The 14,137-nt window shown below is 42.6% G+C and overlaps 1 long non-coding RNA gene across 16 annotated transcripts in view; it reads right to left on the bottom strand.

The window, feature by feature from the left end:
* The window catches only part of LOC111259620 (uncharacterized), a 38,809-nt gene extending 25,313 nt beyond the window's left edge, over positions 1 to 13,496 (bottom strand). For 5 of the 16 annotated variants that reach the window (XR_002679734.2, XR_015310673.1, XR_015310671.1 and 2 more), the window contains exons 1-3: positions 13,006 to 13,496; positions 12,727 to 12,815; positions 1,071 to 1,196 (exon numbers count right to left, since the gene is read on the bottom strand). This is a non-coding gene — a long non-coding RNA (uncharacterized LOC111259620). The other 11 variants (XR_015310665.1, XR_015310677.1, XR_015310670.1 and 8 more) reach the window with 9 other exon arrangements.
* Positions 13,497 to 14,137: the final 641 nt, after the last annotated feature.

The raw sequence follows: 14,137 nt of genomic DNA, 5'->3' as shown, positions 1-14,137 counted from the left end.
GGATGCTGCTACTGTGACGGATGGCGGCTGTAATTGGTAGGCCGACGTGAGCGGCATTGTCCTGAAGAGACCGCCTTCCAGTTCCAGTCGGGTCTGTCTTCCTTGTTACGTGCCTGACTCGCCTCTATGGCAGGTTCGACAGGTTTCCTTCTCGTTCTCCTCCTCCTAGCCCCCTCTCTCCCTTTCTCTCTCTTCGTTGTACACTGTCAACGAAAATTTCTTCACCATGTTTATACTTCTATTTCTTCACATCCTCTATTTGCCCTGGCTCTGTTAACTTAATGCCAAATCAGATGCAAAGCCCGTGGATACACCAACAACGGGCGGTTGGCGGAGGCGGTGTGACAGGATGGTGTAGAAATGCGGGGGTCACAAGCAGTTGTATTTCATTAACCATAGCGGACGTTGGCGAACGCTAACGTTACATCAGCATATATCCACTTTCGGCTTGTTCGATTACGCCACAGTGACAGAATGGACAAGTTTTTATAGTCGTTTCTTAATCACTCGTTCAATCACGCAAATTCGTAAAGGGGATGGATATGGAAAAGTCGTAACTGAGTGGCAAAGTATGTTGGCGACTCCGCGTGGCGAGCGGGGCTAGCGATGACGCCAGAGTGACACTTAGCATAGCGTGAAAGAAACTCGATAAATATATATATATCCATGGCAAGTAAATTGTTAGGGCACTAACGACAAGTAGCAGAATCAGAAGAAATAAAGCGATATAGAGTGGTGGCTTGTAGATGTCGGGGCAATTATTTCCCTAAATACACGTACTGGCTTGCTCTTAAGCTCGCACTTTCATCCCCCTGCCGCTGGCGTTCTCTTTTTACTTTATATATCTATATATATATATATATATATATATATATGCTGGTGCTACGCAGCGTGCTGCAATGGTGGTTAGGTAATAACATTTAAGGGCGTGCAAAGTAACAAGATATTAGTATCATAACACAAAGAAATACATTTATGGATCAACAATCTCCCCACCATAAATTGCTCTAATTTATGATGCATACTAATGGCGTAAGTAGTAGCAATTTCAATATGAAAAATTAACATACGGTAAACGCGAGTCAGACGACCGTGGCGTAACATGAACTTATTTCGTTCAGCAGGAGTCATATAAAAAGGAGCAGAATGGCTGTTTACGATCGGGGCTACGAGGTTTTGCAAAAAACAGATTGCACCTGTAAACGTCAAAGGCATACAGATTCATAACGAATAGGAAAATTATTTACTTACAGATAAACAAGCTGTTACAGGTGGCATAGTCACCGTTAACTATTTAATCCTCGATTTAGTTTGGATTCTGGACAGAGAACTATTTAAAAGTTCGCTTACTTTATAAACCCTAGATATTGATCATACGATAAAATGTCGAGTGATCGAAATGGCTCTTCTAAGAGAACGAGATCCATATAGAAAATGCTCAGTTCCGAACAACACATTTTGAAATTAAATTTGCTCTTAATAGACAGTATCTCTTGATACAGAGTTGACATCCGGTCGGGTAGGCATTAAAAACTTCGCCGAAAAAACTTCGCCAGAGTCGAGACGAGCTAATGTTACCTCGAAGTATGATAGTTTGTTTGCGCTACCATTGGTTAATAACAGTGTCAACCTTTAGCCTTTAGCCTTAGTTAAGCAAATTTGTTCCGTTACAAAGTAGCTTTTATGTAGGACGCTATTTCAATTTGCGTAGTGATTGTAGAGGTTTAGTTTTACTGACGCAGCGGCCCTTTTTTCTGAAAGCTTAGCAAAGCATCTGACATTTCAAGCATTTTTACCATCAACTGGCCTTTGGCTAAGCATTCTTGAGCTTACCATTTCCTTGCAGCAGTCCGGTTTTGTGCTATCTATCCCCTATTAAGCATTTCCTTAAATAGAGCATATTTCACTTTGATATAGCGCAGGTTGTCTAACGCATATGAGCGTGTGTCATGACCCGCGGTAGCAGTAGTCCAAATCTAAAGGAAGTTACCATTTAAAGCGCATGTTAGCTGGCCAAATAGAAGCTTGTTCTGTGTCCCCTACAGCACACATAAGTGAGACTCATCTGTGCATCGGTATCATCTGCTTGTTCATCACCACGAGTATTCTTTAATTAGTGATTAACCAGATTTGCTTTCCGTTTCTTTTTTCGAAACTGTACTTTGTTTTATATTTATCCTCGAAATAGTCATGATTCGTTGATATGTCGAAGACGGAGATGTCTGAGATTATAGCCGACTTGGAGCAAATCAACACAGATTTTTAAGCATGGAAATAAGTTTTCCAAGCCCGAAGTTTCTCTTCATGAAATTTTCTTTTGTTCACCTGGACCTACCCACTAAGAACGAGCATAATCGCTCCTTGGAAATTACCGTATATACGTAAATACGTAAAATATGTCTCGGTCTATGGAGGATTTCGATTTCCATTTGCACAATATTGCACGTTTACAACACTTTTTATTATTAATTAACTATGATGATCAAAATGCATGTGAATCTGGTTGAATTTGTTAGGGTTCTGTAAATTCTTAAATAGGTAATCGGCCTTTTCAGTCAAATTGAAGAGATACATAGGTTGGGATACATAAAATTAGGGGCTATTTGTTTACCACGTTTATTTTCAGGTTTTCTGGCATTACACACCAAAAATCATTATCCGACCGCTTCGTTTGATCTTTTATTGTCGCTACAATTTTTTTTTGTGCTTGCTATAGCGCTCTTCCCTTCCAAAGCCTTGTCTTGAAATTTATCGCTTCTCCGCTGCATTTCTACAACGTCATTTTTTTCTGTTCTGTAAGGTTCCGTGACGTTTACCGCTCCTCCTTTTCTTTGTTTTGTCACCAGCTGTCAGCCTTTTTGTCTTTGCTCTACTGAAGTACGCCGAACTATTACTACTCCATCCTGGCGCTAGGGTTTAGTTCTCTACCTCCCATTACGTCGTGCTCTCATGCCTTTCCGTATATATTTCTTTATATACGACTTTTTCCTTTGTTTTCCTAGTCTTCTTCTTCAGGGAATGTATGAAAACACGCGTTCTTTTTAGAATTGCCTACCTTTCTCCTCAAACACTTCTCTACTCCCTTAATGCTATAGCCGTTTGTTATATCTCCCCTTGTCTTATGTTCCTTTCATTGACTTCTTTTGTGTTGTTTCCCGTCTCTTTTTTTCTTAAAAAAGTTTCCTTCTTTATTCATGCTCATATTTTTTTCCCCGTTCTCTTCACTCTTTTCGCCTTTTACCACATCATTGCGATGGCTATCATCTCGTTCTCTTTGTTTCCGCTGTTTTAGCTCGGCCGCCGTATTCCGTCACCTCGACACAGATTTTCCCATTTACTTTCTTTCACTCACCCTCCAACCCCTTTTTCTGGGCCTTCGTTCAGCTACGCAACCTTCGCCGTGTTCCTTCTGTACAACCACTTAATCCGTTTTCGCCAGCCAACCTCCGTAAGTTACAGGCTCTTTGTACCTCATTCCTGCGAGTGCCAAATGAGTAACAACTCTGTGCTCCGCTACTCGCTACGGTAGGCCGGCGGCGTACGTTGAACGGCCTAGAGAAACAGTTAGGCCTCCAGGCGTCGCTGTTTATCCTTAGATCTATATAGGTAAGTGAGCCTGTCTTTGTGTGTACTTTACTAACACTCGTTTCGTGTTACTAGCTGTTATATTAGCATTAGCAGCTTAGAAAGTTCATCACTACAAGTAAACGCAAGTGACCAGTCTGCGGAGCCCGTGCGCAAGCTCTGCGGTAAGATCTGATGGGACTTAAACGGACTTTGACGGAAAAGAGAAGCAAAACAAAGGCCAATTTCACGCCTGGCGACCTTTACTGGCAGTGCTATTTACTGAATGTGTGGTAGTGAATCGACGTGTGACTCGGGCGGGCTGCTGCCGCCCAGAATGTCGTCCGGCGATGTCAGAGACACGTTCAGATTCTTCCTAAAATGGATTAGAAGAAAATGCCGCTACTGGGGGAGAGTTCACGATAATTCATTGTTGCCACCATGGCACACTGTTACGACCAGCCGACATAATCAAGCGCAGCCCGGACATGTGGGGTCAAGCATGATCAAGTGCTTTCATCTGTTAGCAGGCAGCACGAGTCGCCGAGATTCGTTGTCTGATGACTCAAACACCTGCACATACACAGACAAACATGTGTCTCAACTTGTAAGCAGAAACTTTTCAACCAGTTCTGTATAAACATGTATTATACAGTTTTCCATACGCATAATGTCAACTAAGTACAAATATAATATCCCATATTTGAAAACAAGTGAAGCTTATGCACATATGTAAACCATCCTAGCAGTGGTCAATTTCACTAAAATATTTGTTTAGAAGTTATGCATTAAAAAAATTGTTGTTAAAGTTAATAAGCACAAAGATAGTTATGCGAACAACCTCTCGGTGAGTAAGTAATCAAATAGGACATTGCAAGGTCCCTACTATTAAATAGATAAAACTTCGTTGTTCTAATGTGGCTTGCATATACCATCATTTGCAGCCGCTTGGGAGTCGCGGCTTGTTTCGCCTAAACATTCACCTTTCTGACTTGCTACTGGAAATGTTTACTAAAAGGTCTAGACTAGCCATGGTAGAGGTCAGGATCTGACGCCTACAGAGTCGATAAGGAAAAGAGAATTTCCCAACCTTCTTTACATAGTGGACGAAGGGTTGCTTTATAATTAGCGACATACCACTTACTTACGACCTCATCCCTTCAGACGAGTTTCAAGACCAGTAAACGCAACCTGTGTTACAATTGTACTGATCCTTAATAAACAATACGGTCTGTCGTAAGCATTTCCAAACAAGCACCAGATGGTATCGCATAGGTTTTGTTTTATCTAACATCATCGCACTTAATTGCAATGGAACTTGATTCAAAATTTTAAAGTTTTTTTTTTTAATTAGGATTAGCCTTTTGTTGTAAAAGAGGAGGCCTGTTCCACCGTTCATTCGTTTTTAATACTATACTTATTATCGCTGGCCAATTTAACCGTTCGTAACTTTTTCTTTTAGAAGCTCACATTTGTAAGTGGTATAACGCTATCGAAACGCCATCGAAAATCTACGTTTAATTATAAAATTAACAGTTCTTTTGAGAATCGGTCGTTTTAATTGGCTTGTCGCCGAGCAGCAGATTGTTAACGTAGGTAATGCTATATCTGTAGATAATGGAGCCTTTATTTTGTGTCCACTGCACAGAGAGGATAACTAGTTTTATGACACAAGACGGTAAAAAATTCTATAGTAGGCAGACAAATTGTAAACGAGGTGAGAAGCTTGAACGGCAGAAACGCAAAGGAATTCATTACGGATCTTTATTTATCCTTTTATTTCGATTCAACTAATTCAAACATTTGTTTTTCCTTTGTTGGTTCTTACTCATTGTCTAGCACAGACAAGACTTTGGTATCAAAGCCTAGTATGTATTTGAGCGTCCGAATGTATGAAAAGCAGACGCCACGAGTCCGGGCCTGGTAGTGACCTGGATCGTCTGCGCCTATCCACCCAAGTTGCTGATGAGTCCGCCTTCCTTCAACACCTATTCGCTTTTTGCCTTTTCTAAATAAGTCTCACTCTGTCGCTTTGTTTCCATCGCTACCAGCTGATATAGTTACAATATTACAACGGATGAAGCCAACGCGTTCGGCCGTGTTTCTAGCCCGTGCAGCTAGCCAGCCAGCCAGCTAAACTTCATAAATATCGCGATAGCGGTAGTCAGTTGTAGTAGCGACTGTAGTCGCCTTCATGGTAGTCGTAGAAGGAAAAAAAGCATCGGACACCTGCACTGTCGAACTTCTTTTTCGCTAAGTTCGCTTTGTAACAGCGCTAGACGCAACAAAAGGCTCTGGCGGGGAAGAAAAAGAAGTAAAGTGAAACATCGAGAGAGAGCGAGTAGACGGTAGGACGAGATATAGAGATGCCGTGGAATTGAGGCAACAGATTCTTGTAAAGAATGAGCATCACCGCCGCTATGTGTGCCGTACACTATAGCGGTCGACAGACTCTCTCCTAAGTGGTGTAAGGGTTGTCTGTGCGTGAGAGGAAGCGTCTTAAGCAAGAAAAAGGAAACGAAAGTGAACTAGACAGATGTAATACGACTAGGCCAAGACGGTCAGACCGTCTTGGGGTAGCCGCTGCTGGCGGGCGTCACCGCAAGTGTAGCCGATTCGGCCCCGCCTACTTAAAGCCCTCAGGGTGTCTTTTCCGTCAGGGGGTGCAAACAAAAGTTTGCGCTTGACTCTTGTTTCTTCCGCTATTGCTCGGAAACAAACTACTCGCTCTCGTGGGGTCGTTGCGGTGGGAGGATGAGACAGTCCATGACCGCCGTCCTAGTCAGTCCATGACACTACTGATGTCGATGCTACTTCTAGGCGAGAACAGCACTAGCAGCAACAACAATACGAACAGCAACAACAACAACAATACCAACAGCAACAACTTTGACAGCAGGAACGTCTACGAAAGCGATGACGACGAGACGGCTATCATCTTGGCGGTATTCGTTCCTTTCTTTACTGCTATGGTCGCCAGAGCCAGCGAAGTTGTTGCCACCTCCTCTTCAAGTGTCGGTGTTCCCTTAAGACCCGCTATTTCGTCTTTCAACAAACTAGGGCAAACTCTTTAGCCCCGGCGAGTACAGTGAATGTATACGGGAGCCCCCGTTGCCCGTCTCTGTGTTGTGTAGGTTTGTAACTGAATATTAGCTAAGACAAAGGCGGTCGCATCAGGAGCGGGTTGTTTCAAGGCTATACTATCCGTAATTATAATGAAAGATTGCACCAGCCCGTTGTTACTGTCATCGTCTTCGTTGTTGATTTTCTTTCGTCCTCTTGGCTCAGGAACTTGTTTCCTGACTTTTAGTGGCAGGCTCTATCTGCAAGAGCCATTTATTAGGCAATCAAATGAGAAAAAAGTTCTGCCTATTATGCAGCGTACGTAGTAATCCTGCGTTACATTATATGTGGCTATAGAATCAGCCTATATGAACTAGGATTTGAGAAACGATAAAACACACAAACGGTCGGATCATCAACATATAATATCAGTCAGCTGAACAAAGATTTTGCATTGGAAGCATCGTAATCAAATGTCCCAATAACCAATGATAAATAGAGCACAGTATACTTTTTACCGGGATCACGATGTGAAATCATGTAGGGCTATAGTTAAATTCTTGTCAAAAACGTCCTCTAGAACCAATTTTTTTTTAGACATACGGATTAAATAATGATTACGTACCTCTCAGCAATGTACTGTTCCTAAACAAGAATATAGACATAGCCGTCAACGAAAGACTATTCAAGCGCCGCGTATATAACTAACGTTAGCTCTAATCTAGTGAGGCGCCTTCTTACTCGAAGGGTAAATACGATATGTAACTTGTCCGGAACTCTAGTCTCTCCAGAGCTAGAATCTCTAGCTCAGATAGTCGCATATATATAACATTACCTAGATAGGGGTATCGATGCAAGATGCACACTTACGGAAAGTTGCTTAGTTAAAATAGGATGTGCACAGCCATCACCCTCTCATGGGAAACAGAGGCAGGCTTGAACGAAAATTAGTAAGCTTTGCCATTGAAAGTATACAACGCCGGTTCTATCAAAGCCGATGACCACACCGTATTACGGGCGCGCCTGTGTTGATGGGCCACGTTCCGTTGCCAGTCCAGCAATGACGCCTCATACCTGCTCCGAGTCCGTCGCCCTTTAAATTAACCCTAGACTGGTTTAAGTGCGTTTGACACGAGCGTAGCTGGCCATAACTATTATTATTAGTAATTTTCTGGCTGCAGTTCTTCCATTATCTTGTTTTAATAATTCCAGTGCGTTATTCGAGTTATTCTGTTACTTTACGGAGTTATCCAATTGTTCTCTTCGAGCAATTGATATGAAAACACCATGCTCGATAAACGTATTTTGCTCTGCTGAGTAAAAGGAGGTTTTTTTCATAATAACTCTAATGTAAATAGAAAAGAAACTTATTTGGGCAATTGTTTCAATAACGATGAAGTATCTGTGAAGCATAGGTATGTAAAAGTTGTTAGACCTTTCCGATTCTACACTCTATTGGGCAAGAATTAGATTTCTCAAATAGAATTCATGGTTCGTATTTTCTCTCGAGCAAACCAATACGCCGGCCGGCTGAAAATTTCTTAAATATATCAGTGTTTTTCGCGCGTGGTATCTATTCCAGTAGTGTCTATTTCAACGCTGACTCACAACTATATCAGTCGATAATTTTAATACTCTTCAAATTAATTGGTCCGTTTGAAGCCCGCCTACTTAACGGCAGTACCAGATGTGAGACTCAAAGCATGTAGATCAAGTGTGCTTACAGCATATCTGCGAGTGGCTATTTCCAAAACAGTTTATTTCCAATTCATAACATTTCTCCTATCATGCTATTGATTGAAAGGTCTTGCGTTTACCATGTTAGATCATGATGCCGATATACTTGATCTTCTATTCGATTCGACCAACCGGGCCACAACCTTCAACGCAAGAGGCCGACGTTTTTTTTTTGATAATTGAACACTTTTAAACGATACGTATGTGCGATACATATAACCCTCCTTAGCTTAAGTTAATTAGTTCACTCTCATCATTACGTTGGATGGCAAAATTGATGGTCATACCATTTATTGCTTCGTTTCCCTCTAGTTGTCTCGCATTAGCTCGTTGAATTAATAAGGCCGGCAAGCGTCTGAGAATAACTATTTAATTTTAACTTCAAAGGTTCGCATTTACTTTTTTTGTTAGATGAATATTCAGTTAGAAGATCACTAGTCTTTTCAACAATTTCGTGTTCCCTACGCTTGCTCTTCCCTCCGACTTGGAGCAGGTTAACACATTTGCTGATTAGTATTTTGCCTTGACAGTCTCATGGCCTCTACCTTAAGGGCAGAGTTAGTACTACTTGCTGTTTCCGATGTGTCTACAGACTTGACCGAATTAACAATGTTCAATTCACTGGAGTAAAACGCAATTTTGTTCGCGTTTACTATTTTTTGGTCAATCTCTGCCAGATTTTACCCCGATAAATTAGCCACTGATCTTTTTCACCAAAGCATTTTTACTACTGTTTACGAATCTGATGCTGCTAACTGCAGTCCAGTGTCTCTTCCTTTGTTCAAATGATGTACTGTCGTCACGTTTGACAGCGATTCTATCGGTTTCAGACCCCCTAGGGATCCGCTAATGAATGTACCTACCTCCATATACAAAGATTTACTCGGCTGATGGCAAAGGCTAAGCATTATTGTCAACGGTGTTGTCACTTTCGGTGCTGCCGTAGTCTAGAGGGGTTAAAGCTAGTTAAATTCTAAGTAGCAATAGCAGCACAAGCTGGGACGCGGAACATTTCACCCAACGTCCGCCCGTTACTGCCTGTAGATTGACGACACCTGGTGATCACCTGATGATCCATCAACTCTGCGGCCGGGGCTGTTTACCTCCCAGCGGAGCAGAGTTCACCGCATCATTAAGCCTGCTGTTCCTTGCTTCGCACTTTGCACGGATCATCTATCTGTGGCATATCACGCTTCGAGGGCCGCCGGCCAATCACCCTAGTGTAGCGTGTCGGCACGGAAGTCGAGTGGGCGCCAGCTGCGTCACCGTCTCGCTTTTACCATCCAGTTGCTGTAAGAGTTTGAGCTCCAGCGGCTAAGCCACCACTTTTCTCCATATATGTGTCAGTTTCTTATGTGTCACTGGATAAGACTAGCTAAACTTGGTTATGTTTACTGTGAAGCTTGCTAAGCCCATTCATTATTATATTTCGCAGAATAATTGCCTCTAACTTCACTGGCTATTGACTACTACTACGTTTTTTACATACTACGTATAATACCTTTGTGATACCAACACTTTGCGCATTCAATACCTACGATTATGTCTAGAAATAGCTATACATATTAGCAAGGATAATACCTAAAACCTGAAGCGAACGTGTTCTGAAATATATGTGACACAGTTTATGCGATATATATATATATATATATATATATATATATATATATATATATATATGTAGCACTCTCTTAATCATAATCGTGTCTGCTCGTAAAAGTAGAGCGTTATATTTCGGTATATAAGATCGCTTCGAACGAGCCGTTTCGGCAATATCTTCCTAGATTCGCACTCTCCTTTGTTGATGTTACGTTATCTTTAGGCTTTATCTTGTTCTTTGTGTCGGTTAAGGTTACTTCCATTTAATCTTCCTACTTGCCCTTCCAGAACCTTTTCTAGTTCGCACTTACACCTTTCCTTCTTTAAGTGGTACAAAGATTTAATTGCTTACATGTGGTTACGTCCGCGTTAAATCGACACGTTGCCCCCAATGCGAGTGGCGCCTGTGTTTATTTTGTGAAGCCTGAAATTCGCTGGCCCTTTGTTTCCGCCCAAACCGGTCGCTCTGTTGCTTAACGTGCCGTGCTCAGCAGCGTTCTGAGCGCTGTGCTGGCCGTCACTTGCTGTTATCGAAGCGTTTTCTGCGCTCGCTCGCTTCCCCTTGAAACCGAACTTACCTCATATGCGGCCTGCCACCTCTCTCCCTCGGCCTCCCTTTTTCTCGCTGCGAGTATCCTCTCCGCGTTCAGACCACGCCGCTGTGTCCTTGCCATTCTTAGCGTAAGTTCATTTTATTGTTTCTGCTACGTTTGCTGCCGGCGGGGGTGTCTCGATCGCATCCTACTCTCGCTGTAGTCGATGGCCCACTTGCTCCTTGTGCTTCTCACTGTCAGGCCTTCCTGTCCTGTTGTTCTGTATCGCTCCCGCCGAATTCATCCCTCTTCTTCCTTGGCTTGGTGTCCCCGTTTTTCTACCTGATCTCCTTCGCGCATCACTTGGCATCGTATCCGTTCTAAATTCTTAGTTTGAGAGCCCCAACGTATCGCTCACTTATACGAGTTCTCCCTAGCACGACACAAAAAAAGTTGGGTTTGTCATTCCACGTTCTTCTCTCATCCTTGACTCAGCGCTCTTGGCTACTGCCCGCCTGTCACAGTAGCTATTACCTCCGCAACTACCTTCACCAGCATCATCACTGGCCTGTCTGAACCCGGCCAGTGTAGCTGAGGCTGATGGGCGCGGATCAAGCCTATGCAGTTCATTTCGCTGGTCTCGTTGATACGTGCGTGGACGTCCTCAGCGCTAGCGCTTTTTTGGCTCCGGAGCGATCAAGATTGAACCTCTCGTTACCACGTCATCGGCAACAAACGCCCACAGCGCGAGCGGAAAACAGCCGAGGCAAAGTAACCTCTGCGGAAACATCAACAGCTACTGACTTCAACCGCTAATCTTATGTTCCCCTACTCCTATACGGATATAAATTCTTGCAGCGTATTTACTAAACAAAACCAAAAAATTACGTCGTAACAATTTCCATTCAAGTTCAGTGGCATTATTAAGAGCCATGCCTAAACGTTAATTTTTTGTCATCATTCATTTTTGAAACTGCTTCCTATCAGAGTGTAAGTGACAACTACATGATGTGACGGGTCACAATTGCTTTGTTGCGGAAGCCTTTAATTTGGCGGAAGTGCAAATCAGTGAGTCGATGTGTCTGTTTGGGTCTACTGGCTGCTTTTCTATGTGCTCCTTTCCCCTTATTTTCTGGACAAAGCCCAGTAACTCGAAGATTGTTATGCTCCTGCCGATCCCTGCTATCTTTCCTATTCGAATTTGATTCTTACGCTAATCCTTTCGAATTGTAAGGTGCAATGTTTATTCGTGTTCTCGTCTTCTACGCCGCTTCTTCTAAATATGTAGCCTTCTTGAGAGGATAAAATTAAACTTCCTTACTCACTTTCAGCGTATATGGTTTGCACAAGTTCGGGTAGAGCTCAGTCTTCAACAAGATCTTTGCGCGCTATTGCGAACTGGAATCACTTCGCTCGGCGCGTGTAATAACAGCCGAAGGTGTTACCGCATGTACAAGATAGCGTTGACGCAACCACTGTTTATCACTACAAATCTTGTCTATAGCTAAGCCTGAGGTATCTACAGTTATTTCGCTCAAATTTTGAATTTGAATGTACATGGCAGGTCATAACTGAAGAGAAATCTGCACAGAACCGCGTTTATATCGAACGGGGTTCCCAGTGCTTCGTCGACCTTTATTTCTGCTCTCTCCGCGAATCAAACGCAGCCGCTGTCCATGCTGCTAAACAAGGCAAGCTAATATCCCGTGGAAACGCCAGCTGAACGAGAGGGGGTCCATTCACAGTTAATTACCTATTCGAAAAATATAGCAGCTTTGTTGACCGTCGAAACGAACTTTCACATCTACTTCATACGCCCTTTAACTAGTTATAGGTGCTGACACATCAATGATAGATTAACCTCACCATTCGGGTTTTGTTCTTCTGCTAACCTTCTGTGCATTTTCTCGCGATCGCCAAGTGAAGCCGCCAGCGTATTGATTAGCGACTACTCTCGCGTGAGCACTGAGCCTGTCAATCCTGCTATTCCAGTTGTTCTTCACAACGAGAGGTCCTATTAGACCGTCTAGCTGCTAGTGGTGTCACATATATAGTAAGCGCTGTATTAAAACATTGGCAAGTCCAAAGAGAAAAACTATTTCTCAGGTGATTTATCATCGCGGTAGACGATGTCCTGTACCATCGTAGATATAAGAAATTCCGACCCACTTATCATATCATTTTCCTCAAAATAAACCGACGTAAAAGATGCATTTTATAGTTAACTAACCTTGCTGCAGCGCTTAGAAAGCCTACTTTCCTCTTCGACACTATCATTGCGGCTTCCGATGGCGTCACACGACCGTCGCTTAGTTTTTCCTAGTTTCAACCACAAAACAAGGCACTTCTATTTTGCATCTTTGTTTGAAACCTGTCTCGCAATCCTATCCTTGGAAGATTTCATACGCATACAAACATATATACAGAACTTACTTTTAACTTATTTTAGGATTTTTTGAAGAGGCCTACTGTTAAATATATGAATTTGTTTTATAGATTGCGTACATACAACGCAAAAAACAGGGATCTGGACCGACGAGATACATAGCAGCATAGGTAAATTGGTATATAGGCAAGTGACCGAAGTAACGGAAATCCATCTAAAGCAGCCTATTTCCGGTAGCTTCCAAGGGTGCAGGCTTCTGTGTGCTTTGGCTTGTACACGTTTAAATAAACCTATCCAGCCATTTACCGTAGCTGCTGCCAGTCGCGTTTATATTCCCCTGCGTTCAAATTTAGAGTTTTATACCAGTAGGGGAAACTGTTCCGACTGAACTCGATGCAATTCAACTTCCAACTTTCCTTTTTCTTTCCGTAGCTTTGCAAATTTCTATAAGAACTACGTCACCATCTATCAGCCACGTACAGTCTTGGTAATGACAGCGTTAGGCCTTGGTGCCTATCTAAGAGGTATAACCAAGCCGGTTTGCCTCATTCATAGAAAGATAGACGCATACACAGACGACGCTCAAGTGGTACACTTACGAAATGGAACAAAAACTGCCGTAACGTTCAGCGTGCTTCACTATTGCAACAATGATATGGCAGAGGTATATTTTTGTCCCCTCACCCATTTCCCTCCTCGCGGTGGGGGAAACGCACTGCTTCTATGCTTCGTCGAGATCGTGTCTCGACAATATGGTGACTGTTATTTTTTATTTGTCATCGCACATACACACACAAACACGCGCAAAACGCACGTAGTACAACTACGGTTTGCTTAAGAAGATGATAATTACAATATGGTGATGGCGTATGCACTGAGGGGGGCACTGTTCATAATGCAAACGTTCCTGTACGCTATGGTGTACTACTGGCGTCAGTCGATGTCGGCTGGGAGAAGATGCGCTCAAAAGGTCAGGCGCTGAAAGATCGCGCTTCAGGTGCTAGTCGCCTTTGTAGTTTGCCTAATTTAGCATGATATCTACATTAAAATACAATAAAAGGTAGGCATCAAACAGGCGATCAAAGAAATCCTATATGTTAAGGTTGCCAAAAAAATACTCAGTATTTACGCATTGGTAAACTGGAAATTAACCACTTTCTAATTCTTGAATTATGTGCACTTATTTGAATAGCAGTGGCTTCATTTATCGCAAGTCTGATAATAGAATTTATATCAAGCTTGCTTCCTGAAATGA

The sequence above is a fragment of the Varroa jacobsoni genome, unplaced genomic scaffold, assembly GCF_002532875.2.
Source record: "Varroa jacobsoni isolate VJ856 unplaced genomic scaffold, vjacob_1.0 scaffold_352, whole genome shotgun sequence".
Taxonomy (NCBI): domain Eukaryota; kingdom Metazoa; phylum Arthropoda; class Arachnida; order Mesostigmata; family Varroidae; genus Varroa; species Varroa jacobsoni.
Note: the sequence above shows the minus strand (reverse complement) of the source record. Positions and strands in the feature narration are given on the sequence as shown.